This window comes from Cuculus canorus, chromosome 1 (assembly GCF_017976375.1).
Source record: "Cuculus canorus isolate bCucCan1 chromosome 1, bCucCan1.pri, whole genome shotgun sequence".
Classification (NCBI taxonomy): domain Eukaryota; kingdom Metazoa; phylum Chordata; class Aves; order Cuculiformes; family Cuculidae; genus Cuculus; species Cuculus canorus.
Window position 1 is genome coordinate 35753306 of NC_071401.1, and position 15804 is coordinate 35769109.

At 35.9% G+C, this 15804-nt stretch overlaps 1 long non-coding RNA gene across 1 annotated transcript in view; it reads right to left on the reverse strand.

The window, feature by feature from the left end:
- LOC128853823 (uncharacterized) overlaps positions 1-14299 on the reverse strand; it is a 29147-nt gene extending 14848 nt beyond the window's left edge. Inside the window, exons 1-2 of the long non-coding RNA XR_008452607.1 lie at positions 14106-14299; positions 13406-13544 (exon numbers count right to left, since the gene is read on the reverse strand). This is a non-coding gene — a long non-coding RNA (uncharacterized LOC128853823). The remainder of the gene's footprint in view (positions 1-13405; positions 13545-14105) is intronic.
- Between the last annotated feature and the right edge of the window lie 1505 nt (positions 14300-15804).

Here is a 15804-nt window from a genome sequence, read left to right on the forward strand (position 1 = left end):
CTGCTATGTTCTATTCAGGCAAGTCATTATATCAGGTAATGCCTACTGAATATCTTGTAAAATCCAACCTCATACTGCCCAGACAAGTAGAAATGTCATGACGAATATAAAGTTATTAATGAAGTACCATTTACATTAATAGCCCCATTTATATAGCATACCAGGCTAAGTTTATCCTGTTACTTCACTAAATCTCTGCTCTGATCTCATTTGGCAAAGGATATATGTATTTTTAAATTTTGACAATTTGTTCTGTCATCAGCTCTGCATGAGCAAAAAGAAAAAGGGAAACGTTTGAATGTAGGTGACGGACCAAAAGAAATTTCCTTTATAATATGTCCTTTTACAATTACATGTGTAGTAGATCTTTTTCATCACCTTTGTATCCTTTATAAGATATTTTGGACCAAGTTAATTCCAGGATTGATTGTGCTGATTTTCACTGAGTCACACCTGGGATGAATTTGGCTCTATGTGTTCTCCTCCATCCTCAATTATATCCCTTTAAAACTCTGAGCTATTTGTTGGCTTAAAAGAGTTCTTTTCCTGGTCTCAAAGCTCTTCTAATCCTGTCTGTGACTGTATTTCTCAGTTATGTGGAACGTTGTCACATTCATATGTTCTCTGTGAAGCGCTTTGTTATGTGGTAAATCTATTAATCCTATGATAATTTTGCATGTTACTGTAGTTCCCTTGGCCAAATAATGTGTACTTACTGCTTTCTTAATAAAAATAAAAAAGTTAAATGCTATGTATGTGGATAGCATTTAAAGAGTTCAGTTTTATGCCTCTCTGAAACATATTTGACAAAAAAAAACTTCATCTTCTTTGAACATAACCAGAGAATTATTTCCCCAAAAGAGTGCTCAAAAGAATCTCACTGACCATGATTATAAAACAAGCTATGCTTTTAATTTAAAAATCTGAAACATTTACCACATTATTTCCATTTATGCTAGTCCCCTGAAAAATGGGCAACCTCCATTATAGTTACGTCTTACTTGCAAGTCCTTTCAAATCCAGACATACAGGCTGAAAAATAGTTACAGCCTTAATCTAAGTCTATGAAGTAACATTTCCTCAACCATATATTTATTGTTTTGTGATGGCTCTGATCCTTTACCAGACACACCTTTTCTGCTCTGTGAACTCTTTTTTGCACCTGTGTCTTAAAAACTGCCAATGGAAAAAGAAGAAAGCAAGAGGAACTAAAGAAAATATGGCTAAGCACAGGACACGCACAAAAAGAATGAGGCAGTGATTAGTGATACAGTCTTTATGAATCTTTCTTCTACCTGGTCACTTGCATCATGAAGAACATATTTTGGCAAAGCCTCCACAGTAAAATGTTCAGGTCTTCATTGTATTTTTTCAAATACTATTTTTCACAAGTAAGATTTCTTACTTTTGTATATTCTTTATAACAGACAGTGTCAGCCAAAAGTACAGAACTGTAGAAGATAAGTTATGCATTAAGGTAAAAAAAATGAAGAAAATGTCATAAATAAAGTATAAACAAAAATTCGTTGAAGAATGGTTGGCTATTTTATAGGGCATGATCTGTGTCTCTTTGCAGGGCTCTAAAGGACAAAGAAAGAATATTTAAGGTAATGTTTTATTGGTTATTTATAATGGCCTCAGATCCCAGGATTTTTGTTATTTTGCAAAGAGTTATGGGATATTTATGACCTCTTTTGCTGGAAGACATGAATGTTTTCTAAATACTACTTTTCTTTCAGGGCAAAGGCTAGCATGTAGCTCTACAATATTTCAGACCCTTTCAGGAAAAGGGAATTCTCTAGTTTGACCTTTCCACAAATCAGCGTGAATTCCTCAGGAAATTAAATTTATGAAGGAAACATTACAAGTTTCAGGATCCACTTCTGTCCCAACAAGTCAAGACAGAACAAAAGATTTGGTCTACAACAACACAGAATGTACTATCCTTGATCCCGTTGAGAGTTATACTCTAATCTACTTCAGTTTCTGAAACCTTAGGAAAAGGATTTTTGCAATGTCTATGCTTCATGCTTTATTTGTTACATTTTCCAATATCATAAATATTTGTGCTTAGCAATAATTTAAGTACATCAAAACTATTATTTAGCATTAAACAAGAGGTAGAAAACATCTTTATTGTGATGAAGATTCACCAAATATTTGGTTGAATATTCAGGTCAAGGGAAGTAATTATTGCCTTCTATTTAGCATTTGTAGTCCACAATTGGCTTTAACTAGTATTAAGCCCTTTGATTTAAAAGATTTATTGACCAAGTGAGGATAATACGACAAAGAAACATTGGGATGGGTAGTGGACTGAAGAAGATGATTTGTCGGCAAAGCCTGAGAAACCAACATATTCCTAGACTAAAAAAGAGAAGATTTGGGAAAGATCTAATTGTCCTTCTCAACTACCTAATGGTGAGCTACAGGAAAGACAGAGTCCATCCTGAGTGCCAGATTCTTGTCTTACTTATGTATTCAACATCATTCACATTATTTTTACTATATGAACAACGCGTATTTGTCCATGTCACATATTATCAAATATTATATGCGACTATTTTCATGCCACCTCCCACAGTAACAGACACCATGTTAGTTTTTTTAATGCAGTAGTCTTGCGTTAGTCTACTGTTTATTTCATTATCAAATAGACATTACTTCAGTGACACAGCTGCGTTAAGTAGGTTTCCTGATCTTTAAACCTACACAGTACTGCTTCAACTTAAAATAATACTACGAAGTTCAACACAACAAAACAACTGAGAACAGGCAAAGTGTCATAATATGAATACCTAACACTTGTATTTGTTGTTGCCAATAGAAATTGTCTGATTGACTAATACCGGTGACTTTAAAAATCTCCTCTATTCTCCCCATTTCTGGTGTTGATGCTGATATTAGTTATCAGAACAGTTTTAGGAATTTTTGTCCAAAAACTTGGTTCAAAATATTCCATAATAAATATGTGAAATTCCATAATAAAAATGAGAAAGTCAATAGTATTGTGCAGGTCAGTTGGTAGTCAAATCTCTTTCAGTTATATACCACTTGGTAATCTTTAACACATCTAACAAAAGCACATGCCAGAGCCATCAAGAAAGAAAGGAAGGATTTTTCTGCTGTCCTGGAATGCACCATGTGTGAAGTCATTCTTTTATAAGTGGAAACACTAGTCCTTATGAACAGATGTGGCATTTTCCAGTCTCTCTTACCACCACAGCCAAATTCAATAACTATTGTCCAAGATGGGCTTATTGAGAGGATTTCCTGAATAGTAATAATCAAAAGATGCAATCTTATGTTACAATAGGACAGCAGAAATAAGATGCATGCAAAATGTAGGCAGCATATATTGAGTAGTTCACCAATTCCCAAAAGAAAACATTTTGACATATTTGAGGTTGTGGTTTATGGGTATTTTCTATCTTCTACTACAATAAAATTTCTAATGAAAAGAAGAGTCTCTTCTCAATGTTAATTTGTGTTGAATTCCCAATGAACAGCATGGTTGTGCCAGCAGAAGCTAATGGCATCTTGCGAATACTAACATGAAGTTCAAGCAGGAAACATATCAGCTTTAACCTACTCCCCAGCCCAGGTGTTCCAGACAGAATAGTTATAAACTAAACCTAAAAAAAAATATTACTCAAAACTTCTGAAACTTTCAAATTCCAAATTAAATCAAGGAGCAAAACTTTCATGAGATTATCTGATCCTGGAAGAGCAATGACTATCTGCCACTTAAAGCAACATTTGACAAGTACAAGCCGTTACCAGAAGTCCTGAGGCTGTTGAACGTTGGAGTAATGGATAAGTTTAATTCCTTAGGTAATGTGAAATAGAGTGGGAAGGAAAGAACTTTATTGTGTGGTAGAAAACTTCATAACATACAGAATACAAACTCAGGTTTGAAAGGATGACCTCTTCCATCTGTACTACACCGGCAGAATGGATTGGTTTGAGGAAGGAATAAAATAAAACTTTGGTCCAATAATCTTATGCTTTGTACTAGGCAAGATTCGCATCCAGAGAAAGAAAGAGTTATTTAAAGGAGAATTACAAAATTAGCAAATGAAAGATGTAGGAATCTGTCATTATAAGAAAAGAGGAACTCAAATGAAACAAATATTTCATAGAGAAGAAAAGAACAAAGCAAACCACTGCCAACTGTTATAATGATTACTGAAGGATTGTAGCAGTTTGACCCTGACCAAACAGTCACTTAAGAAAGTACCTTCAGAGAAAAAAAAACATATAAATATAAAATCCATACAAAAAGAAGGAAATAATGCATTATGTGGGGAGCTGAGGGGACTATAGCAGCTGTAGGTTTGCTGTAGATATGGCATTATAAAGGAAGTGTAATTTCAATAAAGTGTTTCTAATGTTCAAGGTCATGACATTATCAGAACCACTAGAAAGTGCTGGTTGACAATGATTAACAATGCCAAAATGTCATATGACCCTGCCTTGAGACTGCATTGGGCTAGGAGTTGTTGAAGCATCCCAGAACATCCACGTGTCTCCCTATCTAATTTTCATCAAAAAAAATAAAATTTTAAAAAAAAAAAAGGAGTTGCAGAACAAAAGGGAACTACACTTCAGTATCTCAAAATTTTGGTCCTAGATTGTTAGGGGAGCAGGACCCTGGAGATTCTAGCGATAGGAAGATTCATTTACACACAGCACAGAAACAAAAGATGTTTGGAAGACCATTTAGTCTCTGATGGAGCAGTTAAAAGATGTTTTTAAACTGACATTTCTGTAAAGAGAAGTGAAAACAGAAAGATTTAAAAAATAATGATTAATTTTTTGTTGGCAAGTTACATTTTCCTCCGGACAGCAGAGGAAGCTTGTGGACAACAGCTGGTCTTGAAGCACTTAATGTTTGTAGTATTTTGCAGTTAATTCAGGTAGATGAGGCTCAGGCAGAGGAGGTTGACTGTAGAGATATAATACAGAGATTTGAGAAGTGTTGCTCATTACATAAAAATGAAACACATCAACAATGCATTTCTAAGCAGAGAGCACAAAAAAATGAAAACATAGAAGTGCTCATGTGTGAAGAGCTAATGTAGCAATTCAGGGACAACCTAAGTCTTTGGTAATATCAGATCATGATTGGAACCTGCAACAAAACAGCCTAAAGGAGAAATTAATGTACGACTCAGTTTTAACTCTTGACCAGCAATTAGAATATGTCTAGCAAAGAGTGTTACACAGACTAGACAAACCCATGGACTGCAGATAGTCCTATGAGACTTGCAAATATGATAGAGAATCCAGAATACTGCAAAAAAGGACACCTGAGGCAGAAAAACATCCAGAGGTCAAAGTAAGAATGTACTGAAACCAGAACATTATGCTCCACATGCTGTGGTAAACAGCTGAAGTCAGCTGAGACTGATCCCAGGATATGGCAAAATCATAACTAAAGGACTTACTGCCATCTTGCATCAGTTTTCCTTATATCTCACAGGAAACACTGTTCTCACTCCTGCATTGCCCCAGGACTGCGTGCCAGGCATCTCTAAGATAAAATCACACACTCCTATTTAGTTGTAATTAGCATCAGGGTAGCATACATTTTAAAGTTTGCAACACAGTACGTTATATTTTAACTTCTGGACGACTATCATTAAGTTTGGCTAGAAACACAGGCAAGATGAAAATGTCTCTAAGAAGCCCTGATACAACTTATTTAAAACTAAGCATCGATATGTCAATGTATAAAATGCAAAGCAGTTACTATTTAGTCACTGAAGTATCCCATATTCAACTGCCTAATTATCAGTGAGGTGAGTAATGCTCAGCCCACATCCTGGCCCGGTTTATTTAACTGATATAGATGCAGATAACTAAACTAAACTAAACTAAACTAAACTAAACTAAACTAAACTAGCACTCACAGTCCAAAGAAAATTCTGTGTTCAAAATGCTTGTTCAGACATCTTCCCTTGTTTTTCAGACCTGCATTTTGTGGTTAAGGTCTGTGAAGAATGGTGGAACAGGAGCTCACACCAAAAGATAAGAGAACCACAGACTGTGTAAATCTTTCTCCCAGATATCAGCATCTGACAGTAAAGGGTACTTAGATCTGCAAAAGAGCTACACAGACATCAGATAAGTTGTGAAAGGCCAGACAAGACAGACACTGAAAAAAATTCTTTAAATAGTCCAGGAGGACTGTGTCCATACCTCATTTTAAAAAAAACCTAACTATTTTCTTAAGAAATAATTTGGTGAAAAATATATTTGATAGTCAGAAAAAAAGCTACACCTCCGGTGTTTTCTTTTTCCTAGCTCAGTTCTCTAGGTAGGAGTGTCCAAATGACATCATCAAAAAATATCTGGCTTCCTTCAAGACTGTATGCTTTCTCGAAGCTTGAAATCTGCCAACTTTTGTACAGCATCATGAGGAATATCATGTAGAATAACGAAGCATTCTTAAATGAAAGGTTAAAACAGATCCAGCATAAAGTGTCGTACAAAACATACAATATTATAAATAGCCTTAAACCCATAAAGTCAGTCTGTTTGTCTGTCATATTATTGACATACTTTGATATACATTTACTGTGATTCACTATGATGCCTAATTAATTTTTCAGGTCTATTGTTTCAGTGTAACATTTGGAGAAAGAAGCAGCATTTAAAGATATGACCACTCTACCTAGATATTAATTCATTTCTACAAATAGGAAAAAGCCATTTTAGGAAGACAAAACCATATATGAAAAGTAAATACATCATCATGGTTATACGTATCAAATATATAACGTATGAGGAAACTATATTCTCTATGCAAAAGAGATATTCTGCTTTATGATTTCAAACTGAGTACATTTTTATCTTTCATTTTGGATAGCTTTTATCAGATTCACACTTTTCTACTTTGCTTAGAAATAATGAATGACTTCAAAAGCTTATATTTTCAGTTGAAAAGACTTTCAACTGAATTTTAACTTAAAAAAAAAAAAAAAAAAGCCCTGGAGAAGAGCAGAAAATGTATGGCTAAGTTACAACATAACATTTCCTTCTGCCTCCAGTGAATGTTTATTTTCTAATATGGTACAAATAGCACAAAGGTATACAAGATGAATTTTGGTATCTGTGAAAACTGTATAGAAATATAGTTAATACTACATAACAGAAAACGAACCAGTAGTGGCTACATTTGTCAGCTACCACAAAGAAGCAAAATAGCACTTACTAGCTGTCTTAGTAGAGCACATAGTGTTCATCAAATACTAGGCAGCAGTCTTCTTCGTTAGCAGTTTTCAGAGACTTGAATCCACAATGCTAAATCCAGTTTATAGTTGCTCTTAGGTTTGTTTTCATTATCGAAATAGATCATTTTTAATTGCCTTGGTCTCTCATCAATTATTCCTACAAACATATGTGAGTAACTTTATAAGTCATTCTCTTACACATATACGTTCATAATTATTTGCAAGATCAGACCACTGAACTGTGTGTAGAACGCAGCAAATATTCTCCTCTCCTCACAGACAGAAACTGAGCATACCACAGAGACTTAGGATAGCTTGACATTTCTGAAGAATAATGCCCAAATCCATATACATTATAATAAAAATCCTCTTAATATCACTAAGCACAGAATGCTGCTTACATACTTACATATATATTTGAAGTACTATGTATACCAAGCTCCCGAATGCCTTCTAGCTCCTAAACAGCATAATTCTGATCACAAGATTGATTGTTTGCAGAACACTAGTGACTAGAAGTCAGCAATACTAATGGGGAATCGTTCTTGGCCCACACAAGATCTGAAATGACAGTGGTTAGAAATTAAGCAGCTAAAAATCAACAGCTGCCTGAAATACTATTTGGAAGTGAATATGTGTATGTTATTTACTTGGAACTAATAAAAGAATACTTTTTCAAATAGTTGGACTTTTGACAATGTACTTGTTTGCCTTGTTTCTCAAATATTTTGCTGATTTATGGATTCTTTTAATACAAGGATTTCTCTTGTGTAGACGTATCATATTAGGAAATTGAAAGCTGACTAAAGCTCTGCAGAACCCTTGAAAGAAATCTGTCTAAAAATAATCTATTGTATTAAATTAAATGAGTAAGTTTTTCATACAGATTGAATCACATGCAAACAACTGGGAGGAAGACAGAAGAGAGACAAATTTCAATGAAGGATATGAAGTCAACAAAGAAAATTGTGCTCTTTGATCAAGAAGTCAAGCTATCATTACAATAAAGATGACACTATAAGTCATAAAAAGGACACCCAGACTGCATATAACTGCATATTTTCATATCACATCTCCCACTGGGTTACTGAAACTACATTCTTGGGGTCGGAAGGATGTAATCAGGACCTGATGTGGTCCACTGAGTTCATGAAGAAAAATATTGCAGACCTGTTGCTGTAAATTGTCACTGGCAATAATAGCAGTAGACCTGTCCAAACTAGAGAAGAAATTACCTATAAAAGTCTACTAAAATGTCTGGAAAAAATAGAACCACTTTTTTTTTCAGAATAAAGGAAATACAATGAAATATAGGCAACCTGTCCTACAAGTGCCTTTAGAAATGTGTCTTAAATGCTAAACTATTGCACTTTTGGGCAATTAATTATTTAATAAGCAACAGCTAACAATAAATGAATGTGGAATATGTGATACTGAAGTTGGTTTTGAATTGTAGCTCTCTCTTGGCATTGTAGTGCCAAAATGTTTCCCACAACAGCAACAAGCTACATCATTTAGTGGTGTTTCTAGACTGTGACTCTTTAAACAAATAGTGTTTGAGTTAAAACTCTCCTTTTGTACTGATGACCTGCACAAGCATACACAATCTCTATACTTAGAACACTTCATTAGTGTATAGGCTTCAAGCAGAACCAATCTGTCCTGAACTCCACCTCTGAAGTATTGAATTAAAACAAGAGATTATTTGCAGTGTTTCCTTAAGTCTTAATACATTATGCTTGGATATAAACTAAGGTCATCACCTTCCAGACAACTCTATGCAATTTTTTAATCACTACTATAATTAGTGATTTTTTCTTTTGTCTGCTATGCAGTTCAATTAGCATACCTTGCAAAGGAAATACTGCATTTTCTTTTGAAAGATGTAATTTTAATGCTTGATTTAACTTTTGTGTAATGTGGAAGAAATATATCCTTCACTTTCGAGTTCCTATATTAAGGGTAGTTTTTCAGTGGAGAATGCTGTTTGTTTTGTTTAAATAAACCCATGATCATGAGTATTTATCTTTTATTTTCAGAAGAGAAACATCACAGACCAAAGCAATGAGTACATAAAGAAAGAGACAAAATCAAGAAATAAACTCTAATACAACAGCATACTGATAGGCAAGAAGTTTGTGATGCTGAGAAGTGGTTGCTTTCAAAGAGTTGTGGTCAACAGCTCAATATCCAAGTGGAGACCAGCGACAAATAGCGTACCACAGGGACTGGTACTGGGACAAGTGTCATTTAACATCTTTATTGCAGACGTGGACAGTGGGTTTGATGGTACCCTCAGAAAGTTTGCCGATGACACCAAGCTGTGTGGCACAGCAGACATGCTGGAGAGAAGGGATGTCATCCAGAGGGACCCTGACAGACTTGAGAGGGGAGTCTGTGCAAAGATCATGAAATTCAACAAGACCAAATGCAAGGTCTTGCAATTGGGTTGGGGCAACCCCAAGTACTGGCTGGGCAAAGAATGTATTGAGAATAGCTCTGAAGAGAAGGACTTGGGGGTGCGGGTAGATGAGAAGCTTAATGTGATCTGGCAATGTACAGTTACATCCCAGAAAGCCAATGATATCCTGGACTACTTCAGAAGAACTGTGACCAGCAGGTCAAGGTAAGTGATCTGCCACTCTATTCTGCTCTCAAAAGACCTCATCTGGAGTACCGCATTCACTTCTGGACTCCTCAGCAAAGGAAGGACGTGGATCTTTTAGAGCAAGTCCAGACAAGGGCCGTGTTGATAAGCAGACTGGAGCACCTCCCATATGAGGGCAAACAGATACTTTGGCTTGTTCAGCCTTCAGAAGTTAAAGGAGGCCTACAGGAAAGCTGGGAAGGGGCTCCTTATCAAGGAGTGTAGTGACAGTATGAAGGGTGACAGTTTTAAGCTGAAAAAGGCTAAATTTGATTAGATACTAGGAAGAAATTTTTTAGTGTGAGAATGGTGAGGCACTGGAACAGATTGTCTAGAAAAGCTGTGGATGTACCATCCCTAGAAGTGTTCAAAACGAGGCTGGATGAGTCTTCAAGCAAACTGATCTAGTGGAAGGTGTCCCTGTTCATGGCAGGATGAGATTGGATGTAGATGATCTTTAAGATCCCTTCCAACCCAAACCATTCTATGACTCTATGATTCTAAAAAGTATTTTGACTCTGCTTCTAAAGATTGATATTTGTACTTATGCTAAATCTATGCTTAATTCACCCAGGGATATACATTTCCCACAGTCAAAAAGGGGCTAAACCATTTTATGAGTTGCACCTTCATTTCACAGATTTTAGGATCTGATTCAACTCAATGTACAATGAATAAACCCATTCCCCTCTCCTGAGATAACAAAAGTTTTCCACACAATGTAAAGTAGAATTACTGCAATTGTTTGTAACAGCATTGAGGTCTATCATACTGTTTATTTGGCTCATGAAGTTCTAGCTATGGCTGAAGTAGAAAATGTTGGAAAAGGCAGTGATTTTAAGTCCAAAAATGTAGCTATTCTAAAATATCACTCATCTCACAGAGTACTGAGATATATTAGAAGCTAAAAAAAAAAAAAATCAGGCTATTCTGTCTTCCATAAAGGCTTTGATAGAAGTTATGTTCATTAAAGTTTGTAATTCTGAAGTGATATAGCACAGAAGCCATTATAGTATGTACTTATGTACTGCATTATGATACATTATCTTACATTTCTTGTATGTGCATATAAATACATGGGTTTTTTTTTATTTCATAATTCAATAATGTTATAGTAGTACTAAAGATGTGAATAATTTTTCAGCTACTGTCATGATAGTTGCTGTAAATATGAATTTTTATAGTGGCATTTTATCTAAACATTTTATTTAAATATTTATATAGTTGCTTTATTTAAGTTAGTCTCGGGATAAGTATACAATGGTAAAAAGAGTGTTTGGAATGGGAGAGGGTTATCTGTTCTTGTTAGGAATAAGCTAACCTGTTGCAGATAATTTTGTAACATTGATAGAGGCTAGAGGCATTCTGTTGGATTAGAAGTAGAAAGTGTATCACTTAACCAATGACCCAGCCAATGCTGTTAGATAGCCTGTAAAACTTTCAAAAACTTCTGTTATAATTTCTGGTTATCATCTCTCACGAAGACAAAAGCACCTGCGAGTAAGGGAGGTTTGTGGCTTTTACTGAATTTGAAATTGAGTTAAAATCTAGAAATGGGTGACAGAAACAGTCACTGTTCCAGCTGTTGAAAGGTAATTGTATTAGAATAATGAGCACATATTTTGGTTTGGTAATTACTGTACTTCCCTGAAAAGACTATTGTACAAAGGTAATTGTACTGGACAGCTTCAAAGATGTGCTTTTATTTCCATGGTTACTGTCTTTTCAAAGTGCAGTGCTGATGATATCGGTTTAATTTATTACAGGAGGATGAAGACATATTTTATACGATATTATATAAATTCCAAGATCTGGTCTATGAAGTTGGATCTTTTAATGGAAAGGTGAAAAGAATGGATATACATATGTTCACTGCAACTTCACCCAATAGGTGTCACTAGCCCACATAAGTCATGGTCTTTGCCTCAGAGACCCCACTGACCCTTGCTTGTGAATTTGGTAAACAAGCAGCAGCACCCTCAGATGAGAAAGAGTAGGCCCTGGACTTGCATCCCCAAGAGTTACAACGTCACAGGCATAACCAGAGCTGTAGAGACTTCTCTTCTATTACCTTCTACCATAATGTCAAACAAGTAATGAAATGGTCTATGTTAATCTATACAAACGAGGCTTGGAAGTCTTTCATGGGAAGATCTGTAGTCTGGATCGAGGATGCTCAGGTTTCCACTAGTGAGTGAAACGGGGCACAAACCGTGCTTATGCTTAGGCTCAGGCTAAGGTTGGTCATGCACTGCAGAGACATTTGCAGTCTATATGTATATTGGGGGACCTGACAGCTCTTCTGAATTCCCCTGTCTGAATGTTCACCTGAGCTACTCCCAGTGCCATGATGGCTTAAGACCCACACAGCAGACCCCTACCTCTAATTCACTACCCTTCACTTTCATACGACAGAAAAAATAAATGAGTGGAGAAATGGGATCTGTGGCCAGATCTAATCAAGTGTGTGATGTAGAGACTAAGTATCTCATTGCCATGTATCCGAATGCACTCCAGTAACTAGGTTCAGATTAGCTGTAATGTCCTTTCATTGTAGTAAACTCTGTTGATTAGCCCCCCCATTGAGGCTATGAACAAGCTGCCGCTTCTGAAACAGTCATCACTCTCTTCGGTATTACCAAAAAATAACAGCTCATAAGCATCAGGAGCAGAAAGCAATTAAGCATTGCTGAAATTCAACTTTGGATATCCTCCTGAGCTGTGTCAAATTCAAATTGCCTCAATCTTTATGTACAGATCTAGGGACCATATTTTCTCTCTGATATATTGAGGAGAATATTTAAATTACAGCAAAAACAGAAGAGATACTTCTCCTAGGTATAGCTTAAATTGTCCTTTTAGTGGCTTATTTCCTGTTAAATAAGGTTGCTTTCTCAGTTGCTCTTGGATAGAAATGTAGAAAAAAAAGGAAAATAGACTCTGTTTTTTAACTTCTCAACAATTTACTACTGATGTTGCAGTTATTTAGGAGTTTCAAAGTTTACCTCAGAATTGTAGCATCAAAGTCATCAAGCATATCTTGTAATACAAAAAAAAGATATTGGAATAGGGAGAGAGAAATAACAACTTTGCTTTTACTTTCAGTGCACATTATTCCTTGCTTGAGTACATGGTTGACAGCACTTAGTAAATATCTTTGTATTTCAAAATGATTTTTTTTTAATTTTAGCACACATTATTTTCTTCTGGATATTTTTAACACTTCTTCCTTTTTTTTTTTTTTGTAATTAGAAAAGTACATTTCAACTCCTCAATGAACAGACATGAATTTCAAGTAACCCATCACATAGCACGAATGGCATGTGGTAATTACAGTTAGTAATCCAGAGAAATACAGGTATCTTGATTGCACAGTGAAGTGACAGATTAAAAATTAGTAGCTGTTTGAGTAAATATGATGCCCTATTACTTTAGGCGTGCTACAGTGTAGGTATCTACATCTGTTTCCTTTTACAGCAAATGAGAGAGAAACTACCATTAAAGGTGCGATACAACATACCTATTTTAGGCATCTACCTCAGGATAGTACTCTAATTGCTCCTTAGAAGCATTCATTTCTCCTGGGTGATTCACTGTATCTTGCACATTTCTGGAAGTAACCAGCTGGATTTCACTCCTAGGTATTCCCCATGCGACGTCTCCAAAGCAAAGAAACAATAAACTGTAAAGCAGACATCCGCAGGATAATCATCTTTCTCTCAAGTAGCACAGAAACACATAATTTCTCCATAATTTTCTCAGCATCAGAACAATCGCTAGGTGAAATGTATATAACCATTCTATGACTAGCGTAATAGTATTTTGTTCACTGAGAATGGGGTTTTAGCCACTGCAAACTGTCTCCTTATAAACATCTGCATGATACAACTGGTAAACTTTTTAACCTGCCACACAAGAACTGCAAGCGTGATGATCTATAGGACAGGATCACTCCTCATACATTTTTATTTCTACAGGGAGGAGATCTTGTTAAACTCACTCTACATAAAATCCTGAAGGTAAGGGAAAGAGACGTGAGGCTGGCTCCTTCAGGCTCAACTTCTCACCCTTCCCCACTCTTTGGAACCTGGAGAATTCCCTGTTTGTAAATGTCTTTTGTATGATCCTACCAAATTGAGCAATTGGGGCATCTTAGTCATTACCACAGGGGAGGGTCTTGTGTCTTTCTTTGAAAGAGGAGCTGTAAGTAAGCAACTTACCTTCTAGGCAGGGTAAGGTGTCAGGGATCATAAATGGCTGGAGGCATCTTCAGATAAGCTTTCAATCAGCCAGCAGACTCCAGAGAGAGTCAGGCCCTTAGATATAGACTTGTAGCCAGTGATTCCCATGATTATATCAAGGCAACTCGTCGGACAGCCCAGAGGTTTCCTGGATTCAGCTCTGAGTTCCTTAGCTCTCTCCAGGTCCTGTGTGGGAAGACATAGATTTCACTCTAAGATCTCAATCTCATTGTGTGCTTGGTAACAAAAGTTAAAGAGGAAATTCATCAAATCCTTAATTTTTATCTACCTCATTCTTTCTCTTTCTGTGGCTCAATACAGTCAAAATTATTTCCTGCAACAACCTCAACACAGGATAATCGTTGCCAATGCTGGCTGAGTCATGTGAACACTCTCATCACGTGAGAATATCTGATTAGGAAACCCAGACAGAAGATGCCTCTATCCCTGGTTAGTTAAGTTTTCTTATAATTGGTAATGCAGTGGATGTCATTGACAGAAGACCTCAACTGTTTGAATTATAAAATAGTATGTAAATAAAATATCTACTCAACCTGTGCTTTGGTTGTTTGGCTTGACTGGAAGAGTTGGGGGGGTTATTTGTTTGTTGGTTTGGGGGTGAGTTGGTGGGTTGGTTTTTTTTTTTGTTTTGCTCTTAATGTATTTCCCTGCAAATTCTATCTTTAAATTAATAAATCTGCATAGACTAAGTAGAGTGGATTTTGCTACGTCAGGAACAGAAGTTAATTCTTCAGCCTTGAAACATGACTTGTTTTTTTTTTTTTTTGCTTGAGGTTTTACGTTTGGGTTCTTCCTTTTTTTCTTTCTTTCTTGCTTTCTTGATTGCCTGTAGAGAGTATAGTGTCACTTTGTAAAGACATTACAAAAGAAATAATTTCAGCAGGCATGTTGTAATCTACAAGTAGAAGGACTCACAACCATTTTAGCCGCAGGACAGTGTCTTTTCTGAAACCCCTAACAGGTTAAACACAAAAGTACTTCTCCATGAATTACCTACCAGAATACTACATGCATCTCTTCAACACTAGCAGCAGGTAATCTGAAAACTTTCCGGCTTTTAATATAATTCCCCAGTTATTCATTTTAAAAGGAAAGTGACATATATGGCAACATTTATTTTTACATTAGTGCAATTTTCCTTGAAGACAAGGGAAGTTACTCCCACCTACACCAAAGCTGAATGTGACCCACAGTCTTTAGTAATTTCATTTCTTAAAATATTCCCAGAGATGCTCAAATAATTATTTTTAGATTTCTACATCTGCTTTTCTTAAGCAACAGATGTAGTATAATGGAAATTTAACATTTTAAGCAAATGCATTCACTTTTTCTCTGTTTTTCAACACGATATTTCACATGTGCTTTCAAGCCACACTTTGTCAAAATTAAGCATTTTTTTTCACCTGTAGAAGAGGTGTTAAACAGGGCAGAAAGAGGAATACTTTATTTAGTAATGAAATTGTATCCTGCCAGTTCTCATTAAGCCTAGTCTAAGGGCAAGGCTTGTACAGAACTGCTAACGAATCAAGGATTTCCTGGTGAGACAGTATTTTTTTGTAGGGCTATAGAATTTATCTATTTCTCCCAAATATGGATGAACACAGTTTCTGCTTTGATGGTGTTTTTTGTTATCTCTTCCTTTTGTTATTTGTGTGAA